The sequence below is a fragment of the Felis catus genome, chromosome B1, assembly GCF_018350175.1.
Source record: "Felis catus isolate Fca126 chromosome B1, F.catus_Fca126_mat1.0, whole genome shotgun sequence".
NCBI lineage: Eukaryota > Metazoa > Chordata > Mammalia > Carnivora > Felidae > Felis > Felis catus.
This window is the reverse complement of record NC_058371.1, coordinates 51,558,889-51,577,917: the sequence shown is the minus strand read 5'-3', so window position 1 is coordinate 51,577,917 and position 19,029 is coordinate 51,558,889. Positions and strand designations below refer to the sequence as shown.

The window sequence follows — 19,029 nt, the reverse complement described above, 5'->3', positions numbered from 1 at the left end:
TGAGGTCATAGGGTCTGCTTTGAGGTGGTTTCTTCCAGGTTTCTTTTCTCCTGGCCCCTCCTCTCCAGCTGGGTTCTGGGTCTCATCCCCCAACACCTGCTTCAGGGGCCTTGGTCCCTTTCCTTTGTCCCACCTCTCCTTCACAGAGGTGAGCTTTCTCAGGCTTTCCTATAAACACTCACGAATGCCCCCATCTTCCATATCCTTCTAACCCAAGCCCCACTTCTCTCCTTCCTTTCAAGGTCAAGGATTTATCTCCATGAAAAGACGGACCTCCATTTACTGTCTTCACGTGCTTTTGGACTTTATTCCCACCAAGGTCTAGTTTCATCCCACTTCTTCACTGGCCTGTAACATCTGTGACTTCCTGTTCCCTGTATCCTGACTTTGCTTTGGGGTGCAGGAAACAGCTCTGTGGGGGTGTCCCCTAGCACGGTGCCCAAGCATCCACATGCCGAGATTAGTAGGGATCGAGTCTTCTCCTGGCTAGCTTTGCCCTCTGCGTCCTGGAAGCCCTGGTGCCCACTGACAAGGGTAAGTCCTGCTTTCCCTGCCTCCTTGACTGTAAGCCATGACTCCTTGCCCAGGAGCCTCCATGAAGAAAACCTTGGATGCTGGCTTAGGTTGGTGGCTGAACTGTCTGATCCTGCAGCTGCCTCCATTGGTACCTTCCCAGGTCTCCTCGTCTCTTTGCGTTAGGGCCTACCAAGGGAGTTCCTGGCCAGGAGTGACAGCTCCCAGGTTATAGCTTTTCCCTGAGTCAGGGAAGAAGTAAGAGAGCCCAAGCATCTAGCATCTACCACTTCAACTACTCAAAGTATTATTACCATCAGCCCAGTGACTCCATCAGGCTAGTTCTGTTCTGTACCACTTTCGTTACCCTCATGGTCATATTACTTCAGGGCCCCTTGCTGTCTTTCCCGCCATGAGGAAAAACTTGCTTAGGGCACTTTGTTCCACTCCTGCAAATTACTAGGGTTAAAGGAATGGGGAGGGGGTGCCCTTCCTTCCCACGAGGGCCTCGGGCTCCTCATTCCAACTTACCCATTCTCTTTCTGGCAACCTTCACACTCTTGTTAATCTCACAGAGGGTGTCATTTTGCAACATGTGGTTGCTGCATCATGGATCCCTTTCCATCCTTGTCATCCTTGGCTGATGTTTCATGGTTTCTCATAAGCTGCTTTCTCCTGAATGACCTCTCTCTCCATGCATTCACTCTCTGCCTTCTGTGAAGACTTCTCTTCCTCTATTTGTCCCTGACATGTTGGTGTCATCCATTGTTCGATCCTTACCCTCTTCTCTTTTTAAACTACATGTTCTTTTTAAAAGCTCTATTATGGGGGCACCTGGGTGGCACAGTCGGTTAAGCGTCCGACTTTAGCCAGGCCACGATCTCGCGGTCCGTGAGTTCGAGCCCCGCGTTGGGCTCTGGGCTGATGGCTCAGAGCCTGGAGCCTGTTTCCGATTCTGTGTCTCCCTCTCTCTCTCTGCCCCTCGCCCGTTCATGCTCTGTCTCTCTCTGTCCCAAAAATAAATAAACGTTGAAAAAAAATAAAAAAAAATAAAAAAAATAAAAGCTCTATTATGGTAACACTTAACATGAGATCTATCTTCAATACATTTTTAGGTGCACAGCACAGTCTTGTTAACTACAGGCAATCCATCACCCAGCAAGTCTCTAGAACCTATCCATCCCATGTAACTGAAACATTATGCCCATTGATGAGCACCTCTACGTGTTCCTTTTCTTCCAGTTGCTGGCAATTACTGTTCTACATGCTGGCTCTGAGGGTGAATATATTAGACATCTCATATAAGCAGAATCATACGGTATTTGCCCTTTTGTGATTGGTTTCTTTCACTCAGCATAATGTCCTCAATGGTCACAGGTCACATATTCTTGAGGGATTTTTTTTTTCTAGCCACATGACTTCAATGTCCATCCATTGCAAATGACTTCCAAATTTATGCAATGGATGTGTCCTCTCACCTCTACCCCCAGCCTGGGGAGTGTTAAAGTGCTCAGTCTTCTCTCATAGAATGGATGACTGGGGAGCTTTGCTAGGTTTTTGGGGTCCTTGGGGGCTCAGGATTTTCATGGGGTGTTTTGCCAGGGGGAGTGGATCCTGACACAGTGGTTTGAGGGGGTGAGTCTCCGAGTCTAGACCCACTGGGTGGGAGCTGTCCTTGCCCACAGTCCTGGGGTAGGTCCTACAGGTCAGTCACTGTGCCTGGAAACTCAGGTGTTCTTTCTTGACTTCTCTCCTAAGTGGCATTGATCTGGGGCTCAACACCCTGGACCTAGAGGCTGCTCTCACCTCCTTTTCCATCCCTCTCAATTTTCTCCTCATAACCACAACTCTGTTACATCAGAAGCTCAAACTAGCTTAGACCAAGTGAGATTTTATTGTTGCACAGAAGTAAAATGTCTTAGGGTATATTTAAGGTGAGGCTAGATCCAGGTGCTCTCATCTGTATTCATTCCCAGGATCTTCCCTGAGATTGTCCTTTGCCACCCCCTTCTTAAAATGCACTTTCACTCCCCTCACCTGGCTAACTCTCATTGATTTTGCAAAACTCAGCCTGCACATTAGCTCTTCTGGAAAGTCTTCCAGATCCTTCTTCCCCAGGGTGGTTAGGCGTCCCTCCAACTACTCCAGCCAGCTATTTGTGGGTCATTCCTGACTGCCCCTCCCCTGTTCCTTCCCAGACATTCCAAGCTCTACTAACGTTTTCTTCTATTTATTGAGCTCCTTCACTTCAATCCCCATTGCTACTACCCAAGTATATCCCTCATCAGTTTTTGCCCCCACCCCCATCACCCATTCTCTACACTATTGCCAGAGTAAATAAACATACAAAACAAGTCTGATTATGGAATGGACGTTGGCAAGAGGGAACTTGCTAAAGTGATCATAATGTCCTGCATCTTGTTTTGAGGGTTGGTTACTTACTCCAGCATGTATCCTCACTTAAGATCTCTGAATTTTATTTTATGTAAATTATATCTTCCCTTTTTGCTACACACAAATATATAACATACATAAAGTTGAACTATGTCAGTTTCTTGCTTCAAACTGGCAATACAATTGTTGCTCACAGAGTAAGCCCCAAAGACTTCATGAGGCTTAAAAGGCACTGTAATGATCTGGATTCTTCTTTCTTGTCCAGTCCATCCTGGTGGCTATACCCACTGCCTCCGGGCCTTACCCATCCACACTTTTCCAGTCCTCCTCTGTCCTCCCTCCAGAACTTTGCATACACTGTCTTCTCTCCTAGAACACTCTCTCCTCCCTCATTCTGCCTCCATCATTCTGGTTCATGTCTCAGCTTAATCATCTCTTGCCCGGGGAAAGCTTTCCTGAGCCCTTGTGACATGGTCTATGGCACTAAATGCATCACCAGCAGCACTTTGCACATTGTAAGTGTTCACTTAACCATTTGAATGATTAGTTTTAATGACTGTTTCCCCCTAGATTGTAAGTCATGAGAGTATTTTATTTTATTGATGACTATTTTATTCCCTGTTCTCCAAGCCATAGTAGGCTTGTTGAATGAATGTGACTATCTTTATCATAATGACAGGACATTTCACCTGTTTATTGAGGGCCTCTCCTTATAGCTTGCATGTCCCACAAAGACATGGACAATGCCTTCTTCCTCTCTGGGGCCCTGATGCCTTGTGTAGGGCCTGGATGGTGGCTAGTACTCAGTAAGTGTTTGTTAGTTGAATAATTGAAAGCATCGTGAGGTGATATTGACAGGAGAGAAACAGGTTATGGACCTACCTATGAACGTGGCTCATTTTGGCCACACCCAATGTTCTTTAGTTAAACATGGACTTTTCTCAGATCTCCCATGAGATCCATACAAAAGCCACAGAGTCCAGCACTCTTTTTTTTTTCAACGTTTTTTTTTTTTATTTTTTTATTTTTTGGGACAGAGAGAGACAGAGCATGAACGGGCGAGGGGCAGAGAGAGAGGGAGACACAGAATCGGAAACAGGCTCCAGGCTCCGAGCCATCAGCCCAGAGCCTGACGCGGGGCTCGAACTCACGGACCGTGAGATTGTGACCTGGCTGAAGTCGGACGCTTAACCGACTGCACCACCCAGGCACCCCAGAGTCCAGCACTCTTGAACTTAATGGTACTTGATGTGCCTTTTCCTATTTACTGTTTGTGGAATGAATGTATGTATCTCAGCTCATCGATCTTACAGGCCTGTTTGGTCATAAAAACAACAAAAAACAAAACAATTTCATGTACTTACCAAGGAATGCTGAAGAGTACTTTCAGTTAGTAAATAGAGTTATATTCCAGGAGCTTTAACTATCTCTTTTTAATCCTTGCAATAATTCCATAGGATAGATATAATAATGGTCATTCTCATTTCACATATGAGGAAACTGAGGCTTAGAGAGACTAAATACCTTGTACAAGATCACAAAACTAGTGTTGAAACCCTGACCTTAACAGTTGGCCATACTAACAGCCATTGAAGATTGCCGGATTCAAGAATTTTCTAGATAAGACCTGGATGTTTAGGTTCACAGACTCCAGTTAGTGTTCAAGTAGAGTTTACGTAACTGCTTCCTTCAGAAGGCTATGATATACACTATAACCTGGAGATTTCGGCTATGTTTGAGTGATTCAGGGCAGGTCTGATCATTACTTTTTCTTTTCATCCTTTATCACCAACTTTTTTTGTAGTAGTTACCATGTTACAACATTAGACCCTCAGACCTTATTCATCGTATAACTGGAAGTTTGTGCCCTTTTACCAACTTCTCCCTATTTCTGTTTCCTCAACCCCAGCCCCAGCAACCACTTTTAAACTCTCTGTTTCTATGAGTTTGACTTTTTTTTTTTTTTTAGATTTCACATATAGTGAGACCAGGCAATAACTGTCTTTCTGTGTCTGGCTTTTTTCACTTAGCATAATACCTTCCAGTTTTATCCATGTTGTCACAAACAGCAGGATTTCCTTCTTTCTTATGGCTGAATAATATTTCATTACACACACACACACACACACACACACACACACATCATGTTTTCTTTATCCATTCACTCATCAGTAGACACTTAGGTTGTTTCTATATCTTGGTTATTGTGAATAATGCTGCAATAAACATGGAGGGGCAGATATCTCTTTGATATCCTGTTTTATTTATTTTGGGTACATACCCAGAAGTGAAATTTCAGGATCATACATGGTAGTTCTATTTTTAATTTTGGGGGGGAATCTTCATATTCTATAATGTTGATCAACATTGTTTTTATCACCTTCATCATCATACTAAGACATGACTGTGGATCCTAGAAGTACAAAAAAATACACAGTAAAGTCGTATTTTAACATATCAAATATTAAAATTAAAATATTTAACATTTAAATTAAAATCAGAATATTTAAAATATTTAATATTTAAAAATATTACATCTGGAAGGGAACACAAAGGTATTCTTGTCCATGCCCTTAAATTTCCAGATAATGGAATGAGGCCCAGAGCAAAGGGAACATCACTAGATTATCAGAGTTCAGACTGGAACCCTCTGACCCGATATTAGTGCCATTTCATCTACGTTGTGTTACCTGTCTATGATGGTCAGTTTTATGTGCCAACTTGACAGGACTTTAGTACCCAGTTATTTAATCAAACACTAATCTAGGTGTTGCTAAGGTATTTTCCAAGTGTGATAGACAGCTGTAATTAGTTGATTTTAGGTAAAGGTGACTACTCTTGATATTGTTGCTGGACCTCTTCTAATCAACTGAAGGCTTCAAGAAAAAAACTGAAACTTCCTGAAAAAGAAGAAATTTTGCTTTAAGACTGCAGCACCAACTCCTACCTAAGTTTCTAGAATGCCATCCTGTCCTATAGATTTTGGACTAATATACTAACATACCATAATCATATAAGCCAATTTCTTAAAATAAATTTCTTAATATCTATCTATCTATCTATCTATCTATCTATCATCTACCATCATCTGTCAATCATTTATCAATTTATCAATCTATAAATCTACTATCTATCACCATCATTTATCAACTATCTATCTAAAATCATCATCTATCTATCTCTCCTCTTGGTTCTGTTTTTCTGTAGAATCTTGACTGGTTCCCTAAAGGAACTTACATGGCACACATAACTTTTATTTACATATATATAGCATAGGTACATTGAAAGAAAATACATAAAAATAAAATTTTCTAAAAACGTTATTCTACCTACTAAGAATGACCAAAGTAAGGTGAAAGCAGTCTAATAGGACAGTTGACAGATTGGCTATGAGATGCTGGCTTGTGGTTTCAAGAGAACTTGAATTTCGTCAGTAGAGATACAGAGAATTCTCGTTGTTCTCCAACATTTACCTTCCTCCTTTGCATTACTAACAGACTTCTCATGTTTGGAGAGGGCTGGCTGTTTGATAAAGTTTGTCCCCAATAACATATAAGTAGTTCTTAGCTGGTATATCAGGGAAGTGTTTTAAGAGGAGCATATCCACCTGAAACACATTTTATAAATTCATTTACTTATTTTGAGAGAGAAAGAAGAGAGAGAAAAAATGCAGAGAATGAGAGAGAGAATCTCAAGCAGGCTCCATGCTGTCAGCACAGAGCCCAGTGCAGGGCTCGAACTTATGAACTGTGAGATCATGATCTGAGCTGAAATCAGGAGTTGGACACTTAACTGACTGAGCCACCCAGGCACCTCTGGAACACACATTTTTGTCTCTCTTTGTCATTTGCTCTTCCTGCCGAGAAGATAGATGACATGGCTGAGATCTCAGAAGCATCTTGGACCCTAAGAAAAAGGCTATTCAAATCAGAGAGGTCTTAACCTTTACACACCAAACCAACACCATCAGTTACCTACTTCTAGACTGTTCGTTAGACAACGAAAACAAACCCATTTCTGTTTAAACCGCCATAATTTGGTGGCTTCTACCACACAACTCTACCAATTCCTACCTGAGGCAGACAGGTACCAGGAGTGGGACTGACAACCTAATATTTGAAAGTAACTGAATGAAGAAAGTAGGTAGAGAGATATTAATATATCAGATATTACAGAATAAAAACTAGTAACCTCATGATGCATTTGAAGACATTTTAAACTGTCACCTACTGTACCTTGGAATGTATACCATATGCCAAACAAAGCTGGAGCATCAGGGAATATGGTAAGAAAAATACAGACTTCTGACAGCAAAATACAGAGAGAAAGAGAGAGAAATTCAGACTGGAGTAGGGCAGTCTGCAAGCAGAGATGGATGAAAATACATTTTAGAGATATACCCTTCACCTACAGTCTACCATCTATGCTGAGAACATTGCAATTTTTTTGCTTATAATTTATTAAAGATGATTTTTTAAAAATTATGGCAAATGCACATAAGATTTACCATTTTAATAATTTTCAAGTATACTGTTCAGTGACATTAAGTACACCCAGATTGTCATGCAGCCATCAGCACCATCCATCTCCAGAACTTTTTCATTTTCCCAAACGGAAACTCTGTACCCAGCAAACAATAGCTCCCCATTCTCTTCTCCCCAAAGCACCTGACAACGACCATCTTAATTGTCTATGAATTTGACTACTCTAGGCAGCTCATATTATTAGAATCACTTGTCCTTTTGTGATGAGTTTATTTCATTAGAATAATGTCCTCAGAGTTCATCCATGTTGTAGCTTGTGTCAGAATTTCCTTCCTTTTTAAGGCAGGATAATATTCCATTGTATGGATAGACTGTGTTTTGTTTGTCCATTCATCCACTGATGGACATTGGGTTGCTTCCACCTTTTGGCCTGCTATCCACATGGGTGTCCAAAGAGATCACTGTAATTTGGAGTCTTACAGGATCAAAAAACCCAACTCTTTCTATACTTCAAATTAAACAATTTATAAATAAGGACTTGAGAATGACAGCCACAGTAAGATAAGACTGGACTGCTATCCCATCAGGCAAAAGTATTGATCTCCTAATAAAATTAGGATTAAACCTTCTGATTGGAGCTTATTGTTAGAAGTTACCTCAGGTCAGTAGTCATATTTTATGGGCTAAGGGATTACATAGAGGCCAACAGAAAAAGGCAAGCAGCCCTAAATATTAAGTCTGGATAGGATCTTTGGTTCTGTGTGGTTGTTTGCATATGGAATTGGCTGGAGCCAATTAGAACCAAAGTCAGTTAAGTTTTGAGAGAACAATATTACCATCAAAAGCCTAACCTGACCTGCAACATCCCAAGATTCTTAAACAAAAATGATTCCTGCACCTCCAAACTGAAGCAAATAGGAGGTGAGCTTTAAAAGCTGTGAATTTCTAAGGAAAGTCATTCTTCCAAAGACCATTCTGAGATGGAGCAAGGGGAGTAATGGATGAGGAAAAACCTCCTAGAGGGGAAACAGTGAGGAAAATGCTAAAGAGAAATTCTCCCAGAGGGTGAAGCAACTGGCCAGGAATACAGTCCATGGCCAAGACCAACAGTCCATGCTTATTCTTTGTTCTGTTTAGAATATTCCAGAATTGTTATGGACCAATGACTGCAATGAGTTTCCCGTTATTCTCTTTCCTTGATGGGGGTTTTAAAGAGAGTTATCTTCCTTTTCTGTCATTGCATATGGGGGATGCTGAGGTAGAATCTTTGACTTTTAGTTTTTAGACCTTTGGGCTACAGGGACCACATTTAGACATAACAGAAAGAAAGCATCACTCTTAGTGGACATGAATATGAATATGAAAAAGGATATTCATGGATGATGGGTAGCTCAAGAGGGTTGATTCTGAGAGAGACTCTTTGTGGTCTATCCAAGATTTATTCTCCCCTAGTCTTACCAATAGGACCTCAATTTTCCCAGAGGGGCAATGTACACAATCGAAAAACATTTCCCTGCCTCCCTTGCAGATTGGAATGGTTATGTGACATAGTCCCTGGGTAGGTTTTCTGGGCTTTGGAAAGCCCATTTGCCCATTATACCTTTCTTTCTTCAGATTGGGAATGCAGAGATGATCACAGGAGCACTAGCAGTCCTGTTACAAGCACAGGAGTGAGTACCCATCTTGGGGTCCCTGATGACAGCTAAGGCTACAGCACCAGCCACTGACTACTGGACTCCGGACTTGTGACATGAGAGAAAAAAACACCCACTTCTTAAGCCACTGGTATTTGGGTTTAGAGTTATGTGTATTGACATTCAGTCTCTAACTGCTATAGAAACTAATTTCTGAGGCCCAAGTTGGGTCAAATCAGGTCATGAGATGGACCAGGCAATGGGGGTTTCTTGTTCACAGAAATAAAGCGATTTGCCAGAACCAGGAAGTGGGGGAGTTTAGGTTGCAGGATATCTCCCCTGGTCACCAATGTGCATTGCAAGTCCTACTTCCTGTCAGGGCCCTGAGAAAGGGACAGTCATCAGTCATCTTGGGAAACTTTTTTGGGCCTGGGGAGTGGGGGCAGGAAGTCTACTCATTAACATAAAAGGAGCTCCATTAAGGACAAATTATCATGTAAGCCAAAGGTTTACCCTATAGGGGACACTTGTCAGAAGGTAAATTTAGGCTTTGTGAGCATGCAACCTGTTAGATGGGTGGGAACCCTTAGTTTCCCTGGGCAAGGACCCCTGAAAGTAGGAGACATACACAGTAACCCTCAGCATGTTTCTAAGCAATCATTCATTCACTCAAAAAAATGTTTATGAAGCATGTGAGAGAAGCCATTCCACTGCAGGTGTGAGATACAGATATATCCTATAAAATCTCCTATGATGTGCCCTCTGTTCCTTGCACTGGCCTTGGGGCAAACTCATTCTTGGGGATTTTGAACATTTTTTTGCCTCTGTCCAGAAAGCTCTTCTCCCAGGTACCTGACTAGTTCTTTTCACTCAGAACTCAACCAAATGTCACATCCTCAGAGATGCTTTCCCTGACCATGTCCCTAAAAAGGCAGTCCCTTCTTCTCACTCTCTGTATCCTCATCCTGCTTTATTTTGCTTCACAGCACTTATTACCACCTGTCATGTATTTATTTGCTATGTGTTTTTGTTCCCCTCACTAGAATGAACGTCTATGTGAGCAGGATCTTTGCTCTGCTCACTGTAGGGACCATGTCCTTAGAACAGCATCTAACATAGAGCAGAAACTTCATATTAACTGAATGAATGAACACACAGGCCTTGTCCTCACAGAGTCTCCAGTCTAGAAGAGGAGCAGACCAATCACAATAGACCAGTCACAAAGACTCCTCCACTCAGGAGGAGAGGAGGGACACCCAGTCCAGACAGGGATGGATGACTGGAGAAAATGACTTTGTGGAGACAGAGCAGGACTAACTGGGGACTGAGGGTCAAGGCAGAGAAAGAGGATGGAGTCTGGTAGATTAGCCAGGTTGGGGACCACTTCTCCCTCTAGGTCAAGAGAAGTGGGTGGATGATGAAACAAAGAACAGGTAGAGGTGTGGGGTCATGATAGAAAGTTGAGAAGGGCCATTATACAACAGGACCCTAACTTCAATGTGGGAGAGACAGATGTGGAAGTTAGCTTTAGGGCTAGGGGAGAGATCATCTTGGGAAGAAATTTTTTAGAATAACTTAATTGGCTTCTTTGGTTGTGCCAAGATAGCTCTTGGGGAATACTGGAGCAGAAGGCAGAAGGCCACATAAATGGCTTTGCATAAGAAGTGGACAGGACATTCAATATTCAGCCTGAAAAAGTGGGGTCCTATTGGCAGTGAAGAAAGCAGACATGGCAGTTAGGTAAGCAACTGATCTCACCTGCCCCAACAACAAAGTCTTTTTGCCTGAGGATAATAAAACATTTGTTGGGGAAAAAGAAATAGCAAAACCTTAGGGATAGAAGAGGTGAGGAATCTGGGGAGTTCCAAGGAGGAATTTGAAGAAGAGGGAACAATGGAGGAAGCTAGTGTCCAAGAGGAGGGGCCACTATGAAAAGTCCTCACTGGCGGGAAGGGGTGAGGACCAAGGCATACATCCCTTTTGGCATACAGGGATGTACCAGAGTCACTTTAAATTGTCCTTCCTCGCTGGGCTGTGACATAATCTGAACTGCCCATCTTTACCCCCTACATCACAGACATCTAGTATGCACAATGATCTGGTTATGAAGAAATTAAGATCAATGTAGGACAGAGAAAAGTAACAAGTAAAAAGCTACTCAGTGAGTGGGAATTTGGCAGCAGTAAATGAGATTCTGGTGCATGAAGATGAAAGTTCTAGTCCCCCGAATCCCTTCAGAGACATGGGGAAGGGTACTGAGTTTCCCATCTATGTGGGATGGGGTTGGAACTTGTTTAACTGCTTATTTGAGAAAAAAGTGACCACATTCTGATTTTTACTTTACAATAGTAGGGCACAGATGATGTTGCTAAGGGTGAGGGGGCATTAATGGGGTTTGGGCAGGTGGGGAAAGCAGAGTTTTGGAAGAATAGCTGTAGAGAGTAGGACAGTGATAGATACAAGGATAGCCTTATATCCCCTAAACCCAAGCTGTGGAAAACATAATTCAATCAAAGACTTTACCACACTTGGTGAATGCATATTGGTCCAGGTCTAAAGCTTTCCTGAGGGTCTTTCTTGGAGAGGAGGGAGTAAAAAGAGGTCAATGCCTAGAGAGGGACAAGTAGCAGAGGAATGATTTTAATCCTATGGACAAAAAGCCCAGCTCCTATTATCTGGGTCAGAAGTCTGTTGAGGCAGTGACCTGGAAAAATTGGTGATGGTTTGGAGTAGATAGAGTGAGGACTGGACCTGACCAGAGAAATGTAGAAGCACTGAGGAGTAGCATTGGATGCCCAGATAATGTTGATACCAGGAGTTGGCAGAAATTTCAATCCACTGGAATGAGTGAATTCCTCCAGAAGCTTCCAAACCCTGAGGGTGGAAAAGAAGAAGGAGATGGCTGGATTGATCAGCAAGACAGTGGCTGAAAGAATGTCCCATGGGCACTGGGCTGGGTACAAAGTGATCCAGAGATAGGAAGGAGGCAAAGGAATCTGAGGAGAGTGACTAAGTTCAGCTGAGCTTCCAACCCCTGAGGGTGGAAAAGAAGAAGGAGATGGCTGGATTGATCAGCAAGACAGTGGCTGAAAGAATGTACCATGGGCACTGGGCTGGGTACAAAGTGATCCAGAGGTAGGAAGGGGGCAAAGGAATCTGAGGAGAATGACTAAGTTCTGCTGAGCATGGAGAACACTTGTAGTAGGGGGAAGAGAAGAAGAGAGCCAGAGATAGAAGACCATGGCCTAAGACTGACATCTTAGAGTTGAGGTTTCCAGAACCAAGCATGTCTGGGAGAGAAGACCTTGGGAATGGACATGGGAGTGAGCTGGTGACGTGGGGTATAGACATAGAGTATTGAGTCAAGGGCATTTGAAGCCAGCTTGTGGGCTGGGTGTGACAGAGACATCTAGATCTCAGAGAATGTTGGCTGGAATGAAGCAGAAAGGGAGATTCTGCATCATTGGGATCTGCATCTTCCCCAGGACTGAGGAAGACAGAGTGAGTCCATGAGATGATAGTAATGAGGAGTGGTGCATAGTAGCTAAGCCTGATGGCGAACCCTTCAAAGGGAGAAGGGACTTTGTATGACAGTGAGAAATGGTGGAATAGCAGTTTTTGTGGAAAGTCAGTTCCATTCCTAGGAAGGTGTGAGAGGTGACACAGCATTCCCTCAAGGGCTGCAGAGGAAGTGGTGAGATTAGGAGGGTTGGGCTTCAGTTACAGCAAGGAAGCAGAGGCGATGCTCCATGAAAAGGTTGATGATGAAGATTTCAGAAGACACAATGCAAGCACCAGCACAGACAAAGCAGTGAAAGAAAGAATAAGTGCAAAAGGAAACACAGAGTGGTATGAACAATGCCAAAGGTGAAAGATAGGTTGACTAGAGAGTCCCAAATTTTACTGGGTCGCTGGAAATCATAGAGACAAGACTCTTGGGAGTGATGACTGTCCAGAGGCTACAGGTTTGCTTGTCTGGGTGATGTGGAAACCTGCTGAAGTTTTTACTCTGTCTCTGAATGGCTGAATTTACATGCCAGTCCCAAGTCCCATAATGAGCTGTGACCCCCCTCTCCCCCCACTCTCCACTCATTGTCTCCTCTCTCCTGCATTCTCCGTGTCCCCCTGCACTGGCTTATCTCTTCTGTCTTCAGGCACACACAGGCCATCTCCTCTGGTTACCATCTTCTCTCTTTCCTATCTTTCACTGCAAACTTCCCAATAACTGCCTCTATTTGCCTACCACGCTCTTACATACAGTCTATCTTCTGCTCTCACTTGTCTACTAAAGTAGCTCTTGTGAAGCCACCAAGCCTCTCTGCACTGCCAGCAACTAGGGGCATTCATTTCCCCACCTTCTCTTCCTTGATGTCTCAACAGCCTTTGGCTGGATTCCTCCATACTTGAAACATTCTTTTCTTGGTTTTCTGCACTCTCTTGCTTTTTAACTCTTCTCATTCCCTTCTTGACACTTCATTCTCTTTCTTATTCCTTTAATAAAATCATTCCTTCTCTGGGCCTATGCTGTTCTCCCCACAAAAAGTACAGTGTAGTAGTTAGACACATGGAAGCTGATGCCAAGCAGCCTGGATCCAAATTCTGACCCCACCACATGCCAGCCAAATGTCTTTTGGAAAGCTAAGATTTCCAGGACTCAGTTTCTCCATTCAAAAATTGGCATGATAATAATATCTACTTCATAGGGTAGATGAATTGGCATTTACTGAATACCAATGAATGTTGTACACTTTTCGGGTACTCAATGAACCAATACATACCATCTGAAATGTGTTTGTGCTTCTTATGTTCTACAGTTGGCATAAAAAAATCTGGATTTCAGCCAATGACTATTGTATTTGACAATATTTGTTCTTATTAAAATTACCTGGGCAAGCCCAGTGTGACTATTAACTTTATGTATCAACTTGACTGGGCTAAGAGATGCCCAGATAGCTGGTAAAACATCATTTCTGGACTTGTCTTGAAGGTGATTCTGAAAGAGGTTCATATTCAAATCGGTAGATTCAGTAAAGCAGATTGTCCTCCCCAATGTGAGTGTGCACCATACAATCTGCTGAGGGCCCCAATAGAAGAAGAAAGTGGAGGGAAGGTGATTTTTTTCTCTCTGTATAAGCTGAAACATCCATCTTCTCCTGACCTTGGACATCATTTCTCCTGGTTCTTGGGTCTTTGGATGCAGGCTGGGACTTGCATCATCAGATGGTTTTCATGCCTTCTGGTTGGGATTAGGGAGGGGAGGGTGGGTAATGGGTATTGAGGAGGGCACCTGTTGGGATGAATACTGGATGTTGTATGGAAACCAATTTGACAATAAATTTCATATTGAAAAAAAAAAAAGAACTGTATCATCAGTCCTTCTGGCTCTCCAGCTTGCAGATATGGGACTTTTTAGCCTCCATAATTGCATAGTCCAATCCCTCATAATCTATTTCTACATATCTATATCTCTAAATATTCTATTGGTTGTATTTCATTGAGGATCTTGACTAATACACCTATATTTCAAACACAGAGTGATCTCCACTCTGTAACACACATCTGTGCACATCTAATTGGACTAAACCCTGTATCTGTCAGCCAGAAGCAAGCCTTGAGGGATTTCATTTGTAGAACTGATCAGTCATATTTATATTGAACACACATTGGCTAAGTCTTTGTTTCTTGATGGCAATTCATTATCAGTTCCAGTTGTTTCTGCAGGTGACTCTTTAACCTCATTAAATTACATTGAGGAAACCACCAAGTTTCAAGTTACATAGTTCATTCCTGCCTCTAAGCAACCCTGAACCTAAACATGAATTTTCTAAGAAAGAATAGTTTCCTGCTCTCAGAGAGAGAAAGAGAAGGAGGAAGGGAGGGAGGGAGGGAGGGAGAGAGAGAGAGAGAGAGAGAGAGAGAGAGAGGATTTGATAATTCCAGCCTTCAAAATTTCACCAGAAGTGTTGTCAATGTAAAGCCAAAATGATCACTTCAGTCTAAAATGAGTAAGTAGGGTCTTACAAGGGGGAAACTGGTTATTCAGCATTGGTACAGAAAACAGCTGATGGATATGTGTACTTGTCAGATTTTTCTTTTAGGACTTCATACACCGAATTCCTATGTCTTGCAATGACATCATATTTCCTTTTCTGATTTATTCAGGGAGATGGGAATCAGCTAACCATTTCTCCCCTGGTGTTTCTAGCTCAGTACTTGTGTTTCCATGGAGCACCCCCTGTCTGCACAGGCTGCTCATGGCCTACCCAAGCAGCTGGAATCAGGTGGGAGCCCCTGGTGCTGGGAGGGCTTCCCTGAAAGCCCATGGGGGCTGTATTTAACAGTCTTGAAGAGTGCAGCCTTGGGCAGAGGGCCAGGAACAATCTGTGTAACCCACTAAGCTAATTATTCTCTCTGCAGATGGTGTCCTCCACTAATCCTCTCTCAGTTTGTCATAATCCAGTTCTGTTCTGAGGAGAGCTGCTGGGTGTCTGGCTTTCATGTAAAAGGACTGGCTGCTTAAGCAGAGGAGGTAGGTCACCTGCTCTGTGGGGCTGGGGCTCTGGGCTCTTAAGCCAAGGAGAGCAGCCGCAAGGGCTGTCCAGAAGAAGGCCACCAGTCCTGTGGCCCCGGGAGGCTGAATCAGCTTCAGAGAGAGGGGCAAGCATCCACAGTGGTCTGACTTTCCTCCACTGGCCACTTCCCTGGGGTCTCAGAGGGCTCAGAGGAGCCGGCCATGCTCTTTTGCTCTGCAGAGGATGGTGAGTCTTTTTGAGTCCCAGTAGGTCTGTGTCTCTTAGGGTCAGCTGCCCCAGGGGTAGAGTATCTTGGCTCTGGGAAGTCACAGCCAAGAAGGAGGTGTTTCAGCCTGAGACTCTGGGAGGGACGTCTTGAGCAGGATGCATGTGGTGATGCAAGATTGGTTCTCTTCCCCCAGCTTGCTGGGCTGTTTGGTGGTAGGTCATGTTTAAACACGGTGCTGCTAAGATTCAGGTTCCTGCTCGTTAATTTACAGGATGTTAATATTATATAGCCTGTCTGGTTCTCCCACCTGCACCGAGGGGGTGAACAATGCAGTCACTGGAGCCAGAGAGGGAGAAATCCCTCCTGAGGACCCCCCTCAGTCTCTTAGGGTGGAAGGGAGCTTCCCCTCCACTCCTACAGGGTGAGGATGGCCCACGGTGGGGTGGTTCAGGGGCCATGTTTGCTTCTCAGAGGATCAAGACTTCAAGAGAAGGCTATAAAGAGCCAGGGCGAATATAAAGATTGGCAGGAAAAAGGGTCAGGAGTCCCTAGGAATTACATTATTGAATTTCCTCTACTGGCTTCAGGGTTAGCATCGTTGCACCCATTCCTACAGAAGAAAATGGGGCATGGAGATGTTAAATTATGGAAGCACCACTAAGTCAAACCCAGGTCTGCCTCAAACCTCTTTCCTCCTTGTTGCTCTTTTTAGTCATCCCTGGTTGAGGCAAATGCCATCCTCCTGTCCCAGGTTTAATGACAAAGAGACTGAGACTTGGGGTAACTGAGTGATTTGCAGAGGGCACACAGCCAGTGAGGGCAGACTCTCAGCCAAGTCCAGCATGACTGACAATAATTATCTCTGTGCTTCAGTTCTGCACCTTCCCATTGGGCTCCACCCCACTGCAGACTCATCCTGTACTTGGAGAAGGAGGTCCACTCCATAGTGATGGGCAAGGGGGCATGAGCCACTGCCTTCTGGCAGTGTAACCATGAAGGAGGCCCGGGAGGGCATCTGGTTCCTTCCCACAGCCCAGAAGTACACCTCAGACAGTGAGAATATCCTCTGCTCTGGGAAATTTCTAGAGAAGTATAACCTGCATTATTCTTTGTTTATGCTCTTAGATATGTAAACATCATCCAGAAATCCTCTTATTATGGTGGTCTCAGACAGGTCTGCTTTCCTTATCTAAGCTGGGGGAAATAGGAGAGCTGGTTGCCATTTTCAGCACCAACGTGCTTAAACGTATGTTTGTGTATATGTGTGTGGGTATGCATGTCTATATGTGCGTGTCTGTGTGTGTGCATGCCTGTAATGTGTGTGTATGTGACTGGGTGTTTGTGTGTTTGTGCATGTGTATGCACATAGGTTTGTGTGTGTGTGTGCGTGTGTGTGTGTGTGTATGCATGTGTGTGTGTGCTGATGCAGGGGACCTGGTTTTGCTGAGAGACCACTGGACTTGTGGTCACAACGCCTAGACCTGCTGACTGCATGGTACCCCTGCTCTCTGGGCTTTGGTGTCCTAGGTGGAAAGCTAGCAGGATGGAGTCAAGGAGCCATATCTTCTTTCCAGTGCAATAGCCTATGCATGCAGTGTTCAGCAGCTTTCTCAGCTCCAAGTTAAATAACCCCAGTCCCCATAACCTTTCCCTGTAAAGCACATTTTCCAATCCTTTAATCATCTTGGTTATTTTCCTCTGAACTCCCTCCAAGATACCTATGTCATTGGATAAGTATGTCGTATAAATTAGTCGGTAAATCAATCTGTCAACAATATCTCTTGAGCAACCACCCTGTGGCTTGCAGGAGGTGCTGGGCTGATACAATCCAACCACACAGGAACAGAAAGATTTTTTTCACTGTTGCTCAGACCAAGGGTTCATTTGTCCAGCAGTGGCCTGAGGCATAGTAGACATGCTGGGAAGATATTGTTCCTTCCAATACCATCATCTCCAGAAGCTCAGGGCTGTGCCTCAACAGCAGTATCTGAGAATGTTTTCAGTAAACACTTAAGGGCACCTGTTCTGTTCTGAGCCCTGTGCTAGGCAATTTGAGGGTTATAAAAATGAGCGTGATGCTCCCTGACCACCTGCACAGAGTACAGAGTAGGGCGGATTCAGAAGCAAAGAGGGGTAAGTGGGTCCTGAGGACCTAGCCAATCTCTCAGCTGCAGATAGGACATTGGTGCTCAATGTGGGCTGCTTTGAAAGCTTTTCTCCCAGATGCAGCATAATCAACAATAAAGCGAAATAGCCCAAATATTTCAGAGTTTGGAGGAAACCAGGCTTTTATCTGAACAATGATTTCACTCCTCATTAACTGGGTGAACCTTGGGCGAGTTAGTTAAGTTCCTGAGTCTCAGGTACTTTACATGGCAGGGTGATACCTACCAAGAGGGATTGTTTGAGATGAGACAACATCACATTTGTCAAATGTCTGGTGCATAGTAGGTGATTGACATTATAGTCTGCCTTCCCCTCACCAGCTCATTAAGGATCAGTTTCTGCAGTCTTCAGTTCCTTTGGTTGGATCTTGGCCATCCCACTAGTTGGGGTTTTAAGTTCTATGAGTTGATCATGTGATGTATACAGTATACAACAGTATCATCTTTGCTTAATGATCCTAAAATAATTTTCTTCAAGGTTGAAGGGCAATATTTTACTTATAGTATAGCATATGCTTCATGATTTTATAGTCTGAGATCAACTGTGATCTTAGCTTTTATCTTTATGGTTGGAGTCCATATTCTTTTTTCAGTTTAGCCTTGACTTTTTGTATTAGAAAGAACACTTGGCCCTTGACCAAGACCTCTGGCTAACCTGAAGGATAACTTTGGACAGGTCACTGAAGAGACAGCTGTAGTACAAAGCAAACACTTCTCAAATATAAGTGTGCACCAAAATCATCTAGAGGTCTTTGTAAACAAACACAGATTGCTGAGCCCCATTCCAGAGTTTCTGATACAGTGAGTCTGGGTGGAACCTGATAATTTGCATTTCTAAGACATTCACTGGTGATGCTGACTCTGTGGGTCCAGGGCCTGCACTGTGAGAGTCACTGATGTAGGAAGAACAGCTTTGGACCTTAGCGGAGCTTGGCCAAGTTGACCCTTCTGAGCCCGTTTCTTTATTTACAAACCTCTACCTTACAGATTCGATTTAAAGGTAATAATTAGAGAAATTATGATGAGCAAAGAACTGCATAAAGCTATAAAACACAATGTAACTATTAATAGTTTAATATTCCACATCAGCTTTAGCTT

The 19,029-nt window shown here is 43.5% G+C and overlaps 1 protein-coding gene across 9 annotated transcripts in view; it reads left to right on the top strand.

The window, feature by feature from the left end:
- Positions 1-12: 12 nt before the first annotated feature.
- Positions 13-19,029, top strand: part of RP1L1 (RP1 like 1) — a 66,428-nt gene continuing 47,411 nt past the window's right edge. For 2 of the 9 annotated variants that reach the window (XM_045055645.1, XM_045055642.1), the window contains exons 1-4: positions 13-148; positions 243-534; positions 9,006-9,176; positions 15,443-15,554. The gene's annotated coding sequence lies outside the window, so the exon portion shown is untranslated. The other 7 variants (XM_045055647.1, XM_019828657.2, XM_019828660.2 and 4 more) reach the window with 5 other exon arrangements.